The sequence below is a fragment of the Hylobates moloch genome, unplaced genomic scaffold, assembly GCF_009828535.3.
Source record: "Hylobates moloch isolate HMO894 unplaced genomic scaffold, HMol_V3 SCAFFOLD_22, whole genome shotgun sequence".
Classification (NCBI taxonomy): domain Eukaryota; kingdom Metazoa; phylum Chordata; class Mammalia; order Primates; family Hylobatidae; genus Hylobates; species Hylobates moloch.
The window spans coordinates 14,411,542-14,434,907 of record NW_026652297.1 but is presented as its reverse complement, the minus strand read 5'-3'; the positions used below and the strand labels follow the sequence as shown (position 1 = coordinate 14,434,907).

The following is a 23,366-nucleotide window of genomic DNA, read 5'->3' as shown; positions in this document are numbered from 1 at the left end:
TTATGAAAACTGAACCACAGAAGATTATGTAAATTGTCAAATCTCCCAGTGTATAAAAGAATACATCAGAAGTAAATGGGTGTTATCCCAGGACTGCAACATTAGTTTATCCTTACAAAATCTGTCATTAACGATTAAAGGAGACAAAATTATAAAAATTTAAATTGATTCTTTGAAGGCATCTCATAAAATTTAATATATTTTGTAGTTTGGGGGAAAAAATCTTAAAACTAAGCAAACTAAGTAACTCTTTAATGGATAAAGGGGTTTAATTCCATATCCCAGAAATAACCAGTTAAAAATGACCAGTTGCTGTGTTAATTTATTAATTTATCTCCCAAAATACGTTGTGGAACTTAGTAAGCTAGTTTTAAAGCTCCCATGGCATAATAAGGACACAGAATAGCAATGAGTTATGAAAAGAAACAAAAGTATGGTGGGGTACAGGGGAGATGGACTATATAAAACCATAGTAATTAAAGCAAGTGTATTATTCACGTCAAAACAGAAAAATTATGCATAGCAATGGGTAGCATATGATAAAGATAGCATGTTAAATGTGTCAGGAAAAGGCTAGTCAGTAAAATGTTGGTTCTCCATGGCGGGGTGAAATAAATGCATGTTAAACTAATGTCTGCATGCAAATAAAGACTTTAAAAGCATAAAAGTAATGGAAGAAATGTATAAGGAAATTATTTATAGATTTGAGTAAATTTTAAAAGTAACCCAAAAAAGTGACAAAATTCTGCATCACAATCAAAGGGCAAACTGGGTTGCATCATATGACCAATTTTTTTTATATAAATAGGGTTCTTCAAAATCAATAGTAAGAACACAAATATTGTCCAGTTCTAAAATAGTCAAAAGACAGACATTTTACCCAGGAAACAAACATAAATATTCCTGCTTCACCAGCGTTAAAATGCAGTAGCCAGATGCAATCATTTTAAGTGTATATGTATCAAACAACACAGCCACAAAATACATTAAAAATTTCCAGACTTGAAAGGAGAAATAGACAAGTCAACAATTACAGTTGGAGATTTCAACACTTCTCATTCAGTAATTGATAGAACGATTGCAGACACTGAAGGATACAGAAGACTTAATAGTCAACACATTTGATTTAATCATTATTAGGGCACATGCCACAAAACAACAAAAATATATAGACACTCTTTCATCCAGGTGCACACAGAAATTTTCCAGACCACATCTTAGGCAGATAAAATAAGACTTGATAAATTCAAATGATTACAATAATACAAATATGTTGTTTGATTAAAATTGAATTAAATTAGAAAACCGAAATCTGGGAACCCCAAAATATTTGGAAATTAAATGACAAACTCTTAAGATGCATGGGTCAAAGAAAAAACCACAGGGAAATTCAAAATTATCTTTAAATGAATGAAAAGAACATGTGAAAATATATGGGATGGACTGGGCACAGTGGCTCATGCCAGTAATCTGAGCACTCTGGGAGGCCAAGTTGGGAAGATTGCTTGGGGCCAGGAGTTCAAGATCAGACTGGGAAGCACAGTGAGACCCCATTTCTACAGAATTAGCCGGGCATGTGGATGGCACACACCTATAGTTCTAGCTGCCTGAGAGGCTGAAGCAAGAGGATTGCTTGAGCTCGAAAGTTTGAGGTTACAGTGAGCTATGATCCACACCACTGCACTCCAGCCCAATTGACAAACTAACACCTTGTCTCAAAAAAGAAAGAAAACATATGGGATGCAGTTAAAGCAGTGCTTAGAGGGATAATTATCACTTAGAAAGGTCTAATATCAACAATACAAGCTTCCACCTTCAGCTAGAAAAAGAAGAGCAAACAAGACCAAAAATAGAAGAAAGGATATAATAAAGATCAGAATAGAAATCAATGAAATAGAAAACAGGAAAAAATATAAAATTATAATTAATTAAACCAAAACCTGGTTCCTTAGAAAGATTTTTTTAAAAGATAAAATGTTCAGCTAAACCAACAAACAAAGAGAAAAGGTATAAATTAACAGTATCAGGAATGGAAGAGGACGCATCACAGTAGGTACTATAGAAGTTAAAAGAATTATAAGGGAATATTATGAATAACTTTATCCAAATTTCACACCTTGGATGAAATGGGGGGAAATGCTAGAAAAACTCAAATTACAAAAACTGACTCAAGAAGAAATTGAAAAATTAGAATAGGCCTATATCAAATAAAGATACTGAATTTGTTATTAAAAGTCTTCCCCATAAGAAAAGTCCAAGTCCAGCCAGGCGCGGTGGCTCACGCTTGTAATCCCAGCACTTTGGGAGGCCGAGGCGGGCAGATCACGAGGTCAGGAGATCGAGACCACAGTGAAACCCCGTCTCTACTAAAAATGCAAAAAATTAGCCAGGCGTGGTGGCGGGCGCCTGTAGTCCCAGCTACTCGGAGAGGCTGAGGCAGGAGAATGGTGTGAACCTGGGAGGCAGAGCTTGCAGTGAGCCGAGACTGCGCCACTGCACTCCAGCCTGGGCGACAGAGCGAGACTCCGTCTCAAAAAAAAAAAAAAAGAAAAGTCCAAGTCCAGGCCGGGCACGGTGGCTCACATCTGTAATCCCAACAGTTTGGGAGGCCAAGGTGGGCAGTTCACCAGAGGTCGGGAGTTCGAGACCAGCCTGACCAACATGGAGAAACCCTGTCTCTACTAAAAATACAAAATTAGCTGGGCGTGGTAGCACATGCTTGTAGTCCCAACTACTTGGGAGGCTGAGGCAGGAGAACTGCTTGAACTCAAGACACAGAGGTTGTGGTGAGCTGAGATTGTGCCATTGCACTCCAACCTGGGCAGCAAGAGTGAAACTCCATCTCAAAAATAAAAAATTTAAAAAAGGGGAAGTCCAAGTCCAGATGACTTCACTAGTGAATTCTGTCCAATATTTAAGGGAAAAAAATACCAATCTTTCACAAGTACTTCCAGAAAATAATAGTAGGAGGGAATACTTCCAAAATCACTCTATAAAGCCAGTATCACCCTAATATCAAAGCCAGACAAAGACGTCTTGTGTATTGAATATCACAAAGAATTAAAACTACAAATCAATATCCCAGCCACCCATGGTGGCTTACACCTGTAATCCTGGTACTTTGGGAGGCCAAGGTGGGAGGATCGCTTGAGCCCAGGAGTTTGAGACCAGCCTGGATAACATAGTGAGACCGCACCCCTATTAAGAAAGAAAACAAGGCCGGGCGCGGTGGCTCACGCTTGTAATCTCAGCACTTTGGGAGGCCGAGGCGGGCGGATCACGAGGTCAGGAGATCAAGACCACGGTGAAACCCCGTCTCTACTAAAAATACAAAAAATTAGCTGGGCGTGGTGGCGGGCACCTGTAGTCCCAGCTACTCGGAGAGGCTGAGGCAGGAGAATGGCGTGAACCCGAGAGGCAGAGCTTGCAGTGAGCCGAGATCGCACCACTGCACTCCAGCCTGGGCGACAGAGCGAGACTCCGTCTCAAAAAAAAAAAAAAAAGAGAAAGAAAACAAAGCAATGTCCCTTATGAACATCAATATAAAACTTCTTATAAAATATTAGCATATCAAATCCAATGACATAAAAAAGATTATATGCCATAACTAAGTGCGGTTTATTCCAGAAATGAAAGGTTGGCTTATTCGAAAATCAATGTAATACAACCATATTAATAGAAAAAATGACAAAAAGCACATTATCATTGACAAAACCCAACATCCATTGACGATAATTATCACCCAAGTAAGCATAGAGGGGAAGTTGCTCAGCCTGATAAAGGACATCAATAGTTAACATCATAGTTATGGTTAAAAGAAAAAAAAGGAGGGGCGTTCCAAGATGGCCGAATAGGAACAGCTCTGGTCTGCAGCTCCCAGCATGATCAATGCAGAAGATGGGTGATTTCTGCATTTCCAACTGAGGTACTTGGTTCATCTCATTGGGACTGGTTGGACAGTGGATGCAGCCCACGGAGGGCGAGCACCTCACCCAGGAAGCACAAGGGGTCGGGGGATTTCCCTTTCCAACCAAGGGAAGCCATGACAGACTACCTGGAAAAACGGGACACTCCCACCTAAATACTGCACTTTGCTCAAGGTCTTAGCAACAGGCAGACAAGGAGATTCTCTCCCATCCTGGCTTGGCAGGTCCCACGCCCATGGAACCTTGCTCACTGCTAGTGCAGCAGTCTGAAATCGAACTGCGAGGTGGTAGCCTGGCTGGGGGAGGGTCATCCACCATTCCTGAGGCTTGAGTAGGTAAACAAAGCAGCCAGGAAGCTTGAACTGGGCAGAGCCCACCGCAGCTCATCAATGCCTACTGCAGCTCAACAGTGCCTACTGCCTCTAGACTCCACCTCTATGGGCAGGGCATAGCTGAACAAAAGGCAGCAGACAACTTCTGCAGACTTAAACGTCCCTGTCTGACAGCTCTGAAGAGAGCAGTGGTTCTCCCAGCACAGCATTTGAGCTCTAAGAATGGACAGACTGCCTCCTCAAGTGAGTCCCTGACCCCTGTGTAGCTTAACGGAGAGACACCTCTCAGTAGTGGTGGACAGATACCTCATATAAGTGGCTGCCCCTCTGGAACGAAGCTTCCAGAGGAAGGATCAGGCAGCAATATTTGCCGATCTGTAATATTTGCTGTTCTGCAGCCTCCGCTGGTGATATCCAGGCAAACAGAGTCTGGAGTGGACCTCCAGCAAACTCCAACAGACCTGCAGCTGAGGGACCTCACTGTTAGAAGGAAAACTAACAAACAGAAAGGAATAGTATCAACATCAACGAAAAGGTCATCTACACCAAAACCCAATCTGTAGGTCACCAACATCAAAGACCAAAGGTAGATAAAACCACAAAGATGGGGAGAAACCAGAACAGAAAAGCTATAAATTCTAAAAATCAGAACACCTCTTCTCCTCCAAAGGATCACAGCTCCTCGCCAGCAACAGAACAAAGCTGGATGGAGAATGACTTTGATGAGCTGACAAAAGTAGGCTTCAGAAGGTCAGTAATAACAAACTTCACCAAGCTAAAGGAGGATGTTCGAACCCATTGCAAGGAAGCTAAAAACCATGAAAAAAGATTAGACGCATGGCTAACTAGAATAAACAGTGTAGAGGAGACCTTAAATGACCTGATGGAGCTGAAAACCATGGCACAAGAACTTCGTGACGCACAAGCTTCAACAGCTGATTCGATCAAGTGGAAGAAAGGGTATCAGTGATTGAAGATCAAACTAATGAAATGAAGCAAGAAGACAAGGTTAGAGAAAAAAGAGTAAACAACCCCAAGACACATAAGTGTCAGATTCACCAAGGTTGAAATGAAGGAAAAAGTGTTAAGGGCAGCCAGAGAGAAAGGTCGGGTTACCCACAAAGGGAAGCCCATCAGACTAAAAGCAGATCTCTCAGCAGAAACACTACAAGCCAAAAGAGAGTGGGGGCCAATATTCAACATTCTTAAAGAAAAGAATTTTCAACCCAGAATTCCATATCCAGCCAAACTAAGCTTCTTAAGTGAAGGAGAAAGAAAATCCTTTACAGACAAGCAAATGCTGAGAGATTTTGTCACCACCAGGCCTGCCTTACAAGAGCTCCTGAAGGAAGCACTAAACATGGAAAGAAGCAACCGGAACCAGCCACTGCAAAAACATGCCAAATTGTAAAGACCATCGATGCTGTGAAGAAACTGTATCAATTAACAGGCAAAATAACCAGCGAATATCATAATGACAGGATCAGATTCACACATAACAGTATTAACCTTAAATATAAATGGGCTAAATGCCCCAATTAAAAGACACGGATTGGCAAATTGGATAAAGAGTCAAGACCCACTGGTGTGCTTTATTCAGGAGACCCATCTCATGTGCAAAGACACACATAGGCTCAAAATAAAGGGATGAAGATCTACCAAGCAAATGGAAAGCAAACAAAAAAAAAAAAAGGAGGGGTTGCATCCTAGTCTCTGATAAAACAGAGTTTAAACCAACAAAGATCAAAAGAGACAAAGAAGGCCATTACATAATGGTAAAGAGATCAATTCAACAAGAAAAGCTAACTATCCTAAATATATATGTACCCAATACAGGAGCACCCAGCTTCATAAAGCAAGTTCTCAGAGACCTACAAAGAGACTTAGACTCCCACACAATAATAGTGGGACACTTTAACACCCCACTGTCAATATTAGACAGATCAGCAAGACAGAAGTTTAACAAGAATATCCAGGACTTGAACTCAGCTCTGCAACAAGCAGACCTAATAGACATCTACAGAACTATTCACCCCAGATCAACAGAATATACATTCTTCTCAGCACCACATCGCACTTATTCTAAAATTGACCACATCAGTGGAAGTAAAGGACTCCTCAGCAAATGTAAAAGAACAGCAATCACAACAAACTGCCCCTCAGACCACAGTGCAAACAAATTAGAACTCGAGAGTAAGAAACTCACTCAACTCTGCGCAAGTAAATGGAAACTGAAAAACTTGTTCCTGAATGACTACTGGGTACATAATGAAATGAAGGCAGAAATAAAGATGTTCTTTGAAACCAATGAGAACAAAGACAGAACATACCAGAATCTCTGGGACACATTTAAAGCAGTGTGTGGCGGGAAATTTATAGCACCAAATGCCCATAAGAGAAAGCAGGAAAGATCTAAAATCGACACCCTAACATCACAATTAAAAGAACTAGAGAAGCAAGAGCAAACAAATTGAAAAGCTAGCAGAAGCCAAGAAATAACTAAGATTAGAGCAGAACTGAAAGAGATAGAGACACAAAAAAACCTTCAAAAAATCAATGAATCCAGGAGGCGGTTTTTTGAAAAAATCAACAAAATTGATAGACCTCTACCAAGACTAATAAGAAAGGAGAGAAGAATCAAATAGATGCAATAAAAAATGATAAAGGGGATATCACCACCAATCCCACAGAAATACAATCTACCATCAGAGAATACTATAAACACCTCTACGCAAATAAACTAGAATATCTAGAAGAAATGGATAAATTCCTGGATAGATACACCCTCCCAAGATTAAACCAGGAAGAAGCTGAATCTCTGAATAGACCAATAACAGGTTCTGAAATTACGTCAATAATTAATAGCTTACCAACCAAAAAAAGTCCAGGACCAGACAGATTCACAGCCGAATTCTACCAGAGGTACAAAGAGGAGCTGTTACCATTCCTTCTGAAACTACTCCAGTCAATAGAAAAAGAGGGAATCCTCTCTAATTCATTTTATGAGGCCAGCATCATCCTGATGCCAAAGCCTGCCAGAGACACAACAAAAAAAGAGAATTTCAGGCCAGTATCCCTGATGAACATCGATGCAAAAATCCTCAATAAAATACTGGCAAACCGAATCCAGCAGCACATCAAAAAGCTTATCCACTAAGATCAAGTAGGCTTCATCCCTGGGATGCAAGCCTGGTTCAGCATACACAAATCAATAAATGTAATCCATCACATAAACAGAACCAATGACAAAAACCACACGATTATCTCAATAGATGCCTTTGACAAAATTCAACAGCCCTTCATACTAAACACTCTCAATAAACTAGGTATTGATGGAACATAATCTCAAAATAATAAGAGCTCTTATGACAAACCCACAACCAGTGTCATACTGAATGGGCAAAAACTGAAAGCATTCCCTTTGAAAACCAGTACAAGACAAGGATGCCCTCTCTAACCACTCCTATTCAACACAGTATTGGAAGTTCTGGCCAGGGCAATCAGGCAGGAGAAAGAAATAAAGGATATTCAGATAGGAAAAGAGGAAGTCAAATTGTCCCTGTTTGCAGATGCCATGATTGTATATTTAGAAAACCCCATCGTCTCAGCCCAAAATCTCCTTAAGCTGATAAGCAACTTCAGCAAAGTCTCAGGATACAAAATCAATGTGCAGAAATCACAGGCATTCCTATATACCAATAACAAACAGAGAGCCAAATAATGAGTGAACTCCCACTCACTATTGCTATAAAGAGAATAAAATACCTAGGAATCCCACTTACAAGGGATGTGAAGGACCTCTTCAAGGAGAACTACAAACCACGGCTCAGTGAAATAAAAGAGGACACAAACAAATGGAAGAATATTCCATGCTCATGGATAGGAAGAATCAATATCATGAAAATGGCCATACTGCCCAAAGTAATTTTTAGATGCAATGCCATCCCCTTCAAGCTACCAATGACTTTCTTCACAGAATTGGAAAAAACTACTTTAAAATTCATATGGAACCAAAAAAGAGCCCCCATTGCCAAGACAATCCTAAGCAAAAAAAAAAAAAAAGCAGGAGGCATCATGCTACCTGACTTCAAACTATACTACAAGGCTACAGTAACAAAAACAGCATGGTACTAGTACCAAAACAGATGTATAGACCAATAAAACAACAGAGGCCTCAGAAATAACACCACACATCTACAACCATCTGATCTTTGACAAACCTGACAAAAACAAGAAATGGGGAAAGGATTCCCTATTTAATAAATGGTGTTGGGAAAACTGGCTAGCCATATGTGGAAAGCTGAAACTGGATCCCTTCCTTACACCTTATACAAAAGTTAATTCAAGATGGATTAAAGACTTAATTAAGTTAGACCTAAAACCATAAAAACCCTAGAAGAAAACCTAGACAGTACCATTCAGGACATAGGCATGGGCGAGGACTTCATGATTAAAACACCAAAAGCAATGGCAACAAAAGCCAGAATTAACAAATGGGATCTAATTAAACTGAAGAGCTTCTGCACAGCAAAAGAAACTACCATCACCATCAGAGTGAACAGGCAACCTACAGAATGGGAGAAAATTTTTGCAATCTACCCATCTGACAAAGGGCTAATATCCAGAATCTACAAAGTACTCAAACAAATTTACAAGAAAAAAACCACCCCATCAAAAACTAGGCAAAGGATATGAACAAACGCGTCTCAAAAGAAGACATCCATGCAGCCAACAGACACATGAAAAAATGCTCATCATCACTGGTCATCAGAGAAATGCAAATCAAAACCACAATGAGATACCATCTCATGCCAGTTAGAATGGCAATCTTTAAAAAGTCAGGAAACAACAGATGTTGGAGAGGATGTGGAGAAATAGGAATGCTTTTACACTGTTGGTGGGAGTGTAAATTAGTTGAACCACTGTGGAAGACAGTGTGGCGATTCCTCAACGATCTAGAACTAGAATTACCATTTGACCCAACAATCCCATTACTGGGTATATACCCAAAGGATTATACATCATGCTGCTTAGACACATACACACATGTTTATTGTGGCACTGTTCACAATAGCAGACACTTGGAACCAACCCAAATGTCCATCAATGATAGACTGGATTAAGAAAATGTGGTACATATACACCATGGAATACTATGTCGCCATAAAAAAGGATGAGTTCATGTCCTTTGCAGGGACATGGATGAAGCTGAAAACCATCATTCTCAGCAAACTGCCACAAGGACAGAAAACCAAACACCACATGTTCTCACTCATAGGTGGGAATTGAACAATGGGATCACTTGGACACGGGCGGGGAACATCACACACCAGGGCCTGTCAGGGGGTCGGGGGCTGAGGGAGGGATAGCATTGGGAGAAATACCTAATGTAAATGATGAGTTGATGAGTGCAGCAAACGACCATGGCACATGTATACCTATGTATCAAATCTGCACGTTGTGCACATGCACCCTAGAACTTAAAAGTATAATAAAAAAAAATGAATGTCTTTTTCCTAAGATCAAGAACCAGGCAAGGATGGTTCTATTCCTCACTGTTTCTATTCAACCATTGTAACTGGGGGGTCCTACCCAGGGCAGTGAAGCAAGAAAAAAACTTTTTAAAGGCATTCAGATTGGAAAGGAAGATGTAAAACTGTATATTCACAGATGATGTGACCTACAAATTGAAAACTAAGGAATCTACATAAAATATACCAGTGCTATTAAGTGAATTAGCACAATCTCAGAATACAAGCTCATTATACAAAAATCAGTAGTACAGTATTTCTGTATACTAGCAATGAGCACTCCAGTGATGAAATTGAAATAAAAAGAATAATTCTATTCACAATCATATCAAAAAGAATATGAAAAATAGGAATAAATAAAATAAATATAAAATAGGAATAAATATAATAAAATAATACTTGTACAATGAAACTAAAAAAAAAATGCTGAGAGAAATTAAAGAAGACCTAAATAAATGGAAAGATTAGAAGGCTCAGCGTTGTTAAAATGTCAGTTATCCCCAAATCGATGTATGGATTTAACCTAATCCCTATCAAAATCCCGGCAGACTTTTGTTGTAGAAATTAGTAAACTAATCCTAAAACTTTTCTAGATATTTTAGAATAGCCAAAACACTTTTTTAAAAGAACAAAGTTGAAGGATTAGATTACCTGATTTCAAAATGCACTGTAAACCAATCATCAAGACATTGTAGCATTGGTATATGTATACACAGAGATCAATGTAACACTCCAACTAATTTTCAACCAAAAGAGAAAAGATGGTCTTTTCAAAAATGATGCTAAAATAATTGGATATCCATGTGCCAAAAAGAACCCCAATCCATATCTTGTGCTAAATATAAAAATAATTTAAAAGGAATCATAGAACTAACTGTAAGGGCTAAAACTACAAAGCTTCTGGAATAAAACATAGGAAAAATCTTTGTGACCTTGGGTTAGGCAAGAGTAATTTTTAAAAATTGATACATTGGACTTCCTTCAAAATTAAAAACGATTGCTCTTCAGAAGACACCATTAAGAAAATGAAAAAACAGACCAGGAGAAAATATTTCCAAAACATTCTGATAAAGAACTCATATCCAGAATATGTAAAGAACTCTAAATAACAAAAAGACTAATAACCCAATTTTTTAAATAGACAAAACGTCTGAATACACACTAAAAAGGAGGTACAAACGGTAAATAGATGTATGAAAAGATGTTCTGTATTATTAGACATTAGGAAATTGCAAATTAAAACCTCAGTGAAATATACTACACAGCCACTTGGAACAACTAAAATCACCAGTTGGCAGTAATGTGGAGAAACCAGAACTCTCATACATAGGGCTGATAAGGACGTAAAACTATACAGCTTCTTTAGAAAAGTTTGGCAGTTTCTTAAAAAGTTAAACATACATTTGGCATATGAATCAATAATTTCACTCCTAGAAATATACCTAAGAAAAAAGTTCACCCAGCATTCATAACAGCTCAAAATTGGAAATAATCTACATGTCCATCAAACTGGTGAACTGATAAGCAAAATACATCTTTTCTTGAGAGACTTTCAAGCAAGGACAAAAGTAAATATATATATACTTTAAATATATGTATTTTTTATAACATTCCACCATATTATATATATGAGATATATTATCTACATATATATACATCATATGTATCAATCATATATACATATATGATATATAAGATATATAGTAAAATCTTATGTAAGATATATAGTAAATATCTTAATATATATAAGATATGTAGTAAATATATCTTAATATATATCTTATAAGATATATAGTAAAATCTTATATATATCATATATATATATAAAATAAAGGAATGAACTATTGATAATCACAACATGGATGAATCTCAAAATAATCAAGGCAAGTGAAAGAAGCCAGACCAAAAAAGTAGTATATGTAATGTATGATTCCCTTTACATAAAATTCTAAGAAATACATACTAACCGGCCGGGCGCGGTGGCTCACGCTTGTAATCCCAGCACTTTGGGAGGCCGAGGCGGGCGGATCACGAGGTCAGGAGATCGAGACCACGGTGAAACCCCGTCCCTACTAAAAATACAAAAAAAAAAAAGTAGCCGGGCGTGGTGGCAGGCACCTGTAGTCCCAGCTACTCGGGAGGCTGAGGCAGGAGAATGGCGTGAACCCGGGAGGCGGAGCTTACAGTGAGCCAAGATTGTGCCACTGCACTCCAGCCTGGGCGACAGAGCAAGACTCCGTCTCAAAAAAAAAAAAAAAAAAAAAATACATACTAACCTATAGTGACAGAAAGCAGATCAGTGGTTGCCTGGGAAGGGGAAATGATTATAAAGAGCATGAGAAAATGAGTGGGGGGTAGGAAGTGATGGATATTTTCATTATCTTGATTGTTGTAATTTCACAGATGTATACAAAAGTCAAAGTTGTTCATTACACATTCAGTATGAGTAGTTTACTGTGTATCAGTTATACCTTGAAAATGAAAGAAAAAAATAAAATGTTAGAACTACTGATAGTTGCAACATGGATGAATCTTTCATAAATGTTCTATATGAAAGAAGCCAAACACTATAGACTACATATTATGATTTCATGTATCTGAAACTTCCAAAAAAAGGCAGACTTACAGCACCAGAAAGCAGATCAGTGGTTGTCTTTTTCTAGGAATGACAGTGGAGACTAAATGCCAACAAGCACCAGGGAGAGGAGGGGCAGATAGGGAGATAAGTGTTCTAAAATTGGATTGTGGTGATGGTTACACAATTGTAAAAATTTATTAATTGTAAAATTAAATTGGCAGCAACTTTTAAAACATAATTTTTAAGGATAATATTAATTCAATTTACTGGCCAGGTGCAGTGGCTCATACCTGTAATCCCAGCACTTTGGGAGGTCGAGGTGGGTGGATCACCTGAGGTCAGGAGTTCAAGACCAGCCTGGCCAAGATTGTGAAACCCTGTCTCTACTAAAAATACAAAAATTAGCCGGGTGTGGTGGTGGGTACCTGTAATCCCAGCTACTCGGGAGGCTGAGGCAGGAGAATCACTTGAACCTGGGAGGCGGAGGTTGCAGTGAGCTGAGATTGTGCCATTGCACTCTAGCCTGGGGAACAAGAGTGAAACTCCATCTCAAAAAAAAGCACTGAACACTTAAAATTGGTAAAATCTATGGTATGTAAATTATACCTAAATAAAGCTGTTTTTAAAAAAGCAAGAGCCAAAAAACTTTAGCTTATTAAATTGGCAGCAATTTTTAAAACATAAGTTTTAAGGATAATATTCAATAAATGTTTGCATTACTACTGTATATTAAGCATTATTGGATACTGGCGAATGCAAGACAGGATGGGAAGACATACAGATGCAGTTAAAATATAGTGTTTTCACTGCTGTCTCATAGAAGAAACAAATTGCAGAAACACCTCACTCTAGGCTTACTGCAGGAAGACACGCACTTTCAAACATTGCTGGTAAAAGCATATTGCCCCAGTGTCCCTGGAAAGTAATTTGACAATATGTAGCAACAACTTGAATTTATGCCCTTTGACTCCCTAATAGTAATTCTGAGTATCTATTGTAAATAATCAGAAAGTTGGATAGAATTGTGTAATCTAAACAATTGGCAGTGTTCACAGGTAATTCTAAAATAAATTCAAAGCAACACAAATGTTATTATAGAATGGTTAAATAAGTCATGGTATCTATGTGTCATAACATGCAGCTATTGAAATGTACTTGAAAATTTTTAATTTCATAGAAAAATCAAGATTACAAAATTGTGATATAATCTTAGTACTTAAAATGTGTGTATGTATATACACAAGCTAAAAGATAACACCCCAAAATATTAACAGTCATTAACTCTGGGCTGTGGAATTGCAAGTAATTTGGTTTTTTATACTGTTCTATAATTTATAAAGGTTCATGTAATGAGCAGGTACTGTATTACTTTAACAAATGGGAAAAAAAGTATTTTTCTCCTTTATCTGTTTATATAGGTAATACATATTCATTGCAGAAGAGTTAGAATATAAACAAAAATCTACACCTAAAATTCACCACCCAGAGTCAGGCTGTTTTATCACTTTGGAGTATATCCTTCTAGACATTTCTGTGCAACTAGATCATGTATTTTACAAAAAATATTACAATTGTTTTATAACCTGCTTTAAAGGAAGAAAAAATAGATAGCAAATCTAAACAAACAGACATGTTCATCTGAAAAGAAGAGAAACTAGTGGCATCTAAAGAGAATAAATAATTGGCTCAAGCAAAAGTTTTCTCAAGTCGTGGTAGCACTGAGAGAACGTGCCAGTGTGCCTGGAAGGAAGAAAGAGGAGGCAGGGGGTTGCAGACAGAAGCACAGGTGAGGAGAGGTCACAAGAGGAGACGCAGAGACCAGCTGGAGTGAAATTCAACCGTTGTGTATGAGAGGCTCTTGCTGCTTGCTGGATACCTCACTTTTCATGTTGTGGGAGATAAGATAAGGCCTACACAGAACACATGTGGGTTATGAGGTCCCAAGGGCCAAGGAGGCTTACAACAGCCACAGTCTATAGAGCAAGCACTAGAATGTGAACAAACGAAAGGAAAGGAAAAGGCCCTTTACAGGAATAACAACTGACCAACTCATGCAAAAGCAAGGCCAGACCTAAATTCCCAAGGCTAAATCAACTAAGGTTTCATCTCAAGGAAGAATCACAAATATGTCAGGGTGAGTCTAACTGTCAAACAGAAATTGCCAGACTCAGGTATCAGACAAGGGAGGAATGTTAGTACCACAGAAGGACCAGAGGCTTAGGAGCCAGACAGATCTGGTCCACCCACCAGCTGGGCAGGTTACTTGACTCCTGAGGCTCAGTTTCAGAAGGCATCAGCATCCACTTCCTGAGGTGGTTGTGAGAATCTAAGATATTATATGTGAACACCTGGCACATGGCTCACGATAAATAGTAGCTATTACTACTCCATATAGGAGAAATACAATATAGCATCATGGGCCCGGTGCAGTGGCTCATGCCTGTAATCCCAATACTTTGGGAGGCCGAGGCAGGCAGATGAGGCCAGGAGTTCGAGACCTGCCTGGCCAACCTGGCAAAACCCCATCTCTACTAAAAATACAAAAGTTAGCTGGGCGTGGTGATGTGTGCCTATAATCCCAGCTACTTGGGAGGCTGGGGTGGGAGGATCATTTGAATGAACCTAGGAAGGAGGTGGAGGTTGCGGTGAGCTGTGATCATGCCATTGCACCCCAGCCTGGGCAACAGAGCAAGACTCCATCTCAAAAAAATGTGTGTGTGTGTGTGTGTGTGTGTGTGTGTGTGTGTGTGTAAAACATCATGGTTAATAGCATGAAATTTGAAGTTAGACAAACCTAACTTCAAATCCTTGCTTTATCACACAAGCTGTGTAATCTCAGACATCCAAGCCTCAGCATCCTCTATAAAAATAAGGGTACCACTTGGCACACTGAGCTGTTTTGAGGATTAAATAAGACAGTGTATATAAGGCCCTTAGGCATAGTGTCTGTGTAATCAATAAACAATGGCTATTTATTACTACCACTTTTGTGATCACATTACCTAACCTGTCTGAAGTAGAGTTTATTCAGCTGTAACATTAGCATTCTATCCCTTATCTTGTTCCCTTCACTCCTGGGGCACATTTTACTGCTTGACACAGTAAACATCTGCTGCATGAACAGCAGGATTGTACTGAGAATTAAGAGATAATGTATATAATGAATCTAACAGTGTCTGGTATGTTAATGCTAAAAAAAAATGGAGCTCTTTGTTTTACCATTAGATTGTGAGCTCCTCAGGGGCCAAGAACGTTTTCTTAGTCTTGTAGTCCCAGCACCTGGCAAACTGTTAGGTAGGAGGTCCTCAACAAATGTTTACTGAAAGGCACAGACCACAGCAATACAGCAGCCACCCTCACTACAAGGATATCTACAGTTGTCCAGACGATTTGGCCCTCCAAAAACAACTTAAAATCCTCCACCTACTTTACCATCTAACAACAATCACAGGTAGCCATTGTGCTAAGCATCTGTACCTCCTGATTTCAAGACTGGTACTTATGTAATGTGTTCAATAAGTAAACTGGTAATCACTACAGGTCTCAATGAGGTGAAGCAAGACCAAAGCTTCCGTAAGTATGAGGCTGCAAACATTGCAAATTAACATGTCTAGCACACAAAGTGATCACAGCATACAACAGCATTTATATAAATTCAACCCTCATAAGAGAAGCCAGAAAGACAGAGTACCAGTTACTTAATCCAAGTCAACTAAATATGTTACCTATATGAAGATAACAGGTTATGATACCATATTTATAATTAACATTCTTATGGTTTATGCAATGGAGTACATTAAAAAAGCCACAGAAATTATGTAAAGAAGGCTAAAGGGTCTTCCATGTTACTATCCTAAGAAACTGAGACCCTCAATAATCAGAAACAAGCTTTTCTTGTTTGATTTGACTAATACTTTTCTTGTTTCATTTGACTAATACTTTTCTTGTTTGATTTGACTAATACTTGAAAAAATTGAAAATATAAAGAGATTAAAATCACTTGTGGTTCAATGATCCAGGGATAACCATTATTTTATATTTGGTATATTTCTTTTTAACGCTTGTTACTAATGTGTTCAAAAACAGGACTTGTAGTGCTTCAGTGTTCTCTCAAGCAGTAACTTACATCCATTTCCCTATTATTGGACATTCAGGCAAATTAGAACTGTTTTCTATTGAATGTTTTTAAAGGCAGCTTTTTCCTTTATATTAAAAATATATGAATTACTCTGTCAGAGATCTACATTTACATCCATCAGCACTGGAAACTAAGGCACTGTAGGTAAAGAAAGCCAGCCAGAAACCTATTAGAGCAACCGTCCAGGAATGTAACTAGTGAGAAGTATGAAGCCCAACTCTCCTCAGTGAGGTGGGAGAATGTAGGAGAGGAACAGGGAAACAGGGAGAATGGAGGGTTGTGTGTATATATTAGGGTATAGGGAAAGAAAAAGAAGGAATGACATGAATTAATATTCCAAAACATGAGTTATAATATTACAGATATACGAGTTTAGAATTATTTTTTAATGCTTAATAAACAGAGCCTCTACATGGGCCTGAAGTTAATGTTTTATTTTTTTTCCACATTGAACAAACCATATCAAAGCCCAATTTTAATTTATTTCAATAGATATTTACTGGTACCTACTCTATGCCAGGCACTGTGCTTGGTAATAAACATGAATTCAGACCCTGTGCTTCCAGTTCATGATTAGAATATATTTAGTCCACATTTTTATGCTGTCTACATCCACAATGAGTAAGAATTAACAATTGATAACTCATGATTCTGAAGAACGGCAAGAGTTCCTTTAACCATCAAAACTGAAGTGAAATCTACCTCCTGGGACAGGAAAGCAAGTGGTACATATTAGGAAACTTCAACAAGAGTTGAAACTAAAGATTTTCTGGTCACTGGATGGGTTAAGGAAATTCAATGAACCAAATATCCGACTTCCAAATACTTCAGCTAATCCATTTTATATAAGTGGTTTAGGATATCTATTTTTAACTTAAAAGCATAAAGATAAATCACACACTTCTATTTCTGAAGCATTATAGACTCCAAACTAGACAAATATTGAACTTCTTTTTTTTTTTTTTTTTTTTGAGACAGAGTTTTGCTCTTGTCATCCAGGCCTGGAGTGCAATGGCACAATCTCAGCTCACCGCAACCTCCGCCTCCCAGGTTCAAGCGATTCTCCTGCTTCAGCCTCCCAAGTAGCTGGGATTACAGGCACGCGCCACCACGCCCAGCTGATTTTGTATTTTTAGTAGAGACGGTTTCTCCATGTTAGTCAGGCTGGTCTCAAACTCCCAACCTCAGGTGATCTGCCCACATCCGCCTCCCCCAAAGTGCTGGGATTACAGGCATGAGTCACCATGCCAGGCCAAAATATTGAACATTTTATTCTATAAGTACCATATGTCTTAGATATGCCCAGATAATCCCTGAATCAAATATTGCTTTGTCCCTGTAAATGGAATCCTGGAAACTGGAATCAAAACATAACTCCCAGACAACACCCTGAAACTGCATACAATCCTTTGTCAAACGACGTATGTCCCAGTCATTATCTCTGCTCATTCCAACTTTTATATTTCCATCCCAGGAATCTGCAGAGCCCACCTTAATACTTTTGCCCAGAAACTGCTCATCTGAAAGGGAAAACTTACTTAGGGAGATAAAAATTACATGAACCACCATATCCCCTCATGCTAACAAAACTGTTAGAGAATTTGTTCTCAGGCTAGGTGCAGTGGTTCACACCTGTACTCCCAGCCCTTTGGGAGGCTTGGGGGGTGCTGATCACGAGGTCAGGAGATCGAGGCCATCCTAGCCAACATGGTGTGAAACCGTCTCTACTAAAAATACAAAAGTTAGCTGGGCGTGGTAGCATGTGCCTGTAATCCCAACTACTCAGGTGGCTGAGGCAGGAGAATCGCTTGAACCTCGGAGGCGGAGGTTGCAGTGAGCCGAGATCACGCCACTGCCCTCCAGCCTGGCGACAAAGCAAGACTCCATCTCAAAAAAAAAAAAAAAAATTGTTCTCAGCTGGGCACAGTGGCTCAAACCTGTAATCCCAACATTTTTGGAGGCCGAGGCGGGTGGATCACCTGAGGTTGGGAGTTCGAGACTAGCCTGGCCAACATGGTGAAACCCTATCTCTACTAAAAATAAAAAAAAAATTAGCTAGGTGTGGTGGTGCCTGCCTGTAATCCTAGCTACTCAGGAGGCTGAGGCAGGAGAATTGCTTGAACCCAGGAGGTAGCGGTTGCAGTGAGCTGAGATAGCACCACTGCACTCCAGTCTGGGCAACAGAGCGAGACTCTGTCTCAAAAAAGAATATGTTCTCAATTTGATACCTATGATTTCTAGTAAATTGTTTGTGAACCCCGTGAGTTCTGCTTTAATCCTCTGACCCCTCTGTTCATTCAAAAATGGCCAGTTACCAGAAAACACCTAATAATCTTCATTTGAGCCCTGGGGAATACCACTGAACCCAGAAGTGGCCACGCAGAAGGGGTCAGTTAACATACTTTGTTCTCCACATTCTCAAGAACTCCTGGAGAGCAGGATAAAGATTAAGATTCTAACAGATCTGACTCAAGATGAATTGTGAGGCCAAGCTCAGTAGCTCACACCTATAATTCCCAGCACTTTGGGAGGCCAAGGCAGGAGGATTCCTTGAGCCTAGGAGTTTGAGGCTAAGATCATGCCACTGTACTCCAGCCTGGGTGACAAGTGAGACTGTCTCTTTAAAAAAAAAAAAAAAAAAAAAAAACCCCGGGCTCAGTGGCTCACACCTGTAATAATGCCAGCACTTTGGGAGACCGAGGTGGGTGGATCACCTGAGGTCGGGAGTTCGAGACCAGCCTGACCAACATGGAGAAACCCTGTCTCTACTAAAAATACAAAATTAGCCAAGTGTGGTGGCACATGCCTGTAATCGCAGCTACTTGGGAGGCTGAGGCAGGAGAATCACTTGAACCCCGGAGGCGGAGTTTGCAGTGAGCCGAGATCGTGCCACTACACTCCAGCCTGGGCAACAAGAACAAAACTCCGTCTCAAAAAAAAAAAAAAAAAAACTGGGCGTGGTGGCACATGCCTATAATCCCAGCTACTCAGGAGGGTGAGGCAGGATAATTGCTTGAACCTGGGAGGCAGAGGGTGCAGTGAGCCGAGGTCATGCCATTGCCCTCCTGGGCGACAGAGCGAGACTCTATCTCAAAAATAAATGAATGAATGAATGAATGATCATGAATGAATTCTGCACTCTCACCATTTTACTGACTCCAATCCTGTCCTGGTAACTCTACACATCGTTTCACAAGAGCATTAGGACATCACTTTTCATTCAACAATTCATTTTGAGCACCTGGTGTCAATTACTGTACTATAGGCCAAGGAAATTAGTGAGTTACAAAACGGACACTTTACAGTCAAGTGGGGAACAGATGTAATTATGTAAATATGAAGGAGACAAATAAGATGAACCAGTAATGGACAAGGAGTTGCAACTTACGGTGCTGAGGGAAGAATTTTCTGAGTAGGTGGTAAGACCTAAAAGGTTGAAAAGAAAAAACAGCAAAAATGTCCTAGGCAGGGAGTAAAATATGTGACTGTGTGCAGTGATTTTGAGGCAGGGAACAGCATGTTGGGGAGATTTTTAAAGCCTAGTGTGGCCAGAATATAGTGAGCAACAGAGGGAGATGTGGTTACAAAGTCTAGCAGAGGCCAGATCATGCAGGGCCTAGGGAAGCCACTGAAAATTGTTAAGCAAGGGAGTGATATAATCCCTACCCCTTAGGTTTTCTGAAGATCATTCTGCCAGACTAGTGGAAGTGCAAGAACAGAAGTAGGGAGACAAATAAGGAAACCATTACATACATCTTAATCAGAGATGTGGTTAATTCAGGAGCGAAGAATCAGGAAACCTGTACGTGACATCTCGGATTAAAAGATGAACATAAGCTAGCCAAAGAGGGAAGGGAATTTCAGGCAATTGAAAAACATGTACAGTGGCATTAGGTCCCAAGACCATAACCTATTCCAACACCATAAACAGCCTGGTATGGCAGTAGCAAAGGATATGTGGCAAGAGTGTAATCCAAACAAGAAAGTATGGTACCCTGAACTTAAGCCAGTGGTGGTAGGGAGGAAGAGGCAGGGTTTTATCCATATGGTCAACTGTTGTGAGGTGAGGAAAGAGGAACTTGGGATAACTGAGTTTCTGGCTTTGAGTGGGCAGATGACAGTGCCATTGACTAAAATAGGGAGAACCAGGGCAGTGGGAAAGATGAGTTCAAGTTTATACATGCCGCTCTTCTGAAAGAGCCATCTATATAGTAGGCAGCTGGATATATGAAGTTCTCCAGCTTAGAAAGAGGCTGAGGCTGGACATAGTTTAGAAACCACAGGTGAATAGGCAGTGAGTAAAGCCATGGGAAAGACTAAGCTTAACAGGGAAGTACAAAACGAGAAGAGCTTATTAGTCCAGAACCTGGGACGCACTGGCATTGAAGGAGCAAGAGTTCTAAGATGGGTAATTTTATTGTGAGACATACGGCACATTGTAGGATGTTTAGCACCATCCCTGCACTCTACCCACTAGATGCCAGTAGGACCCACTCAGTGGTGACAATCAAGACACAGACATGTCTCCAGACATTCTCAAATGTCCCCTAGTGGGGGGCAAAATCACCCACCAAAATTAAGAGGAGTCTCCAGGATGCTGACAAAGGAGGGTTATTGAATGAACTTCCTTTTGCAAATGTTTTATTCAAAAATGACATACAATGTATAACCCCTCCCCCAATATAGGATTAGGTGTCACTCACCAACATGCCCAAAATCACATTAAGTGATCAAACCCAGATTGGAACCTGACTTTTACAGTCTGACTCCAAAGCCTGTGCTCTAAGGCTAAATCACTTAACCCCTAACTAACTCCATAAGGTCTCCATTAGGCTTCAAGTGCTGTGAGGAGAGGGCTGATTCAGTCTTTTTCATCATTGTAATCCTAGCATTTGGCTCTGACACTTAGCAACAGGAGTTCAAATATTTACTGAATGAGTCTCACTTCACACTTAACTCTGAAAATATGCCTTATTCATAGACCTACATTGAGGTATTTAACACTGATAGCTTACAGACAACACGTTAGGGCACCAAGGGGAAGATGTTCCCATCCTGACAAGAAATCAGCAGCAGTGGTTTTGATAATTTTATTCCCCAGAACAGAGGCTCTGCCATCAACCATTTCACTTGCATTGGCAGAAAGTTCCTCTCCTATTGCCTCCTTATCCAGCACATCCCATGCCGCACTGAGGCCTCAAGGAGATGGGGGAAGAGTGGAAACAAGAATGGAATGGAGTGTTTTCATTAAATGAACAAATTATAACTTTTGATAGTATCATAAACTGGTAGTCATAGGGAACAATTTTCTCTCAAGTAAGCTTTTTTAAAAGGTTTAAACCTCTAACTTCTATTCAAAAATGTTGGCCTAGGCCGGATGCAGTGGCTCACACCTGTAATCCCAGCACTTTGGGAGGCTGAGGGGGGTGGATTACCTGAGGTCAGGAGTTTAAGACCAGCCTGGCCAACATGGCGAAACCCTGTCGCTACTAAAAAAATACAAAAACTAGCCAGGCGTGGTGATATACGTCCATAATCCCTGCTTCTGGGGAGGCTGAGGCAGGAGAATTGCTTGAACCTGGAAGGCAGAGGTTGCAGTGAACCAAGATCATGCCACTGCACTCCAGCCTGGGCAACAGAGCAAGACTCCATCTCAAAAACAAAAAGATGTTGACTGGGCGCAGTGGCTCCTGCCTGTAATCCCAGCATTTTGGGAGGCCGAGATGGGTGGATCACTTGAGGTTAGGAGTTCAAGACCAGTCTGGCGAACATGGTGAAACCGTGTCTCTACTAAAAATACAAAAATTAGCCAGGCGTGGTAGCACATGCCTGTAAATCCCAGCTACTCGGGAGGCTGAGGCAGGAGAATCACTTGAACTTGGGAGGCAGAGGTTGCAGTGAGCCAAGATGGCCCCACTGCACTCCAGCCTGGGCGACAGAGCAAGACTCCATCTCAAAAGAAAGAAACACACACACAGAATGTTTTAGGAACTTGAATAGGTGCCACCTACTGTATATACCTACCTCAGCATATTTTCCCTCACTAATTGGCCTTGGTACCTTTTTGATGAAGGGACTGTGTGTCCACAAATTCCTGCTTAAATGTTGTAGGAGATCCCTGCAAGGGCTAAGCCAGTGATGTCAAATACTCTAATCATTGCTAACTGATGTACGTTTTTCTGATGTACATATCTACATATGAGGCTCAGAGATATAGCCTCAGAATATCAATATTTCCGGCAGCCACATCATTTCCAAGAGAAAATATTTCATCTCTGCCTAAAGCCAACCTTAGGGGTAGCCTGAAGGATACAGAATTCAGGGGATACCAGCAACACCTAAAAGGTTTAGCAGAAGGACATCTTCCCAGGATGAGTATCTAGGTCTAGGTATGCTATAGAGGCCTAAAAAGTAGAATGTTGGGGAATCCATAAATGTACTTTAGTCAGTTCAACCTACACACTTGAACATCTGTTTGTGTTGCTTAGAAGCCATGGAGGGAAGCTATAAAGCAATCTGAGAGTTGAGAAAGTTTGCCATTCTGGCCAAGCAGTGGCTCAAGCCTGTAATCCCAGCACTTTGAGATGCCAAAGTGGGCAGATCACCTGAGGTCAGGAGTTCCAGACCAGGCTGGCCAACATGGTGAAACCACATCTCTACTAAAAATACAAAACTTAGCCAGGTGTGGTGGCGCATGCATGTAGTCCATTACTGGGGAGGCTGAGGCAGGAGAATCGCCTGAACCTGGGAGGCAGAGGTTGCAGTGAGTTAAGATTGTGCCACTTCACTCCAGACTGGGTGACAGAGCAAGGCTCTGTCTCAAAAAAAAAAAAAAAGTTTGCCACTTTGAGTGGAAACCAC

At 40.1% G+C, this 23,366-nt stretch overlaps 1 protein-coding gene across 3 annotated transcripts in view; it reads left to right on the top strand.

The window, feature by feature from the left end:
• Window positions 1-23,366, top strand: part of PPP2R3A (protein phosphatase 2 regulatory subunit B''alpha) — a 220,530-nt gene that overhangs the window by 172,231 nt on the left and 24,933 nt on the right. The gene's annotated exons all lie outside the window — the stretch shown is intronic.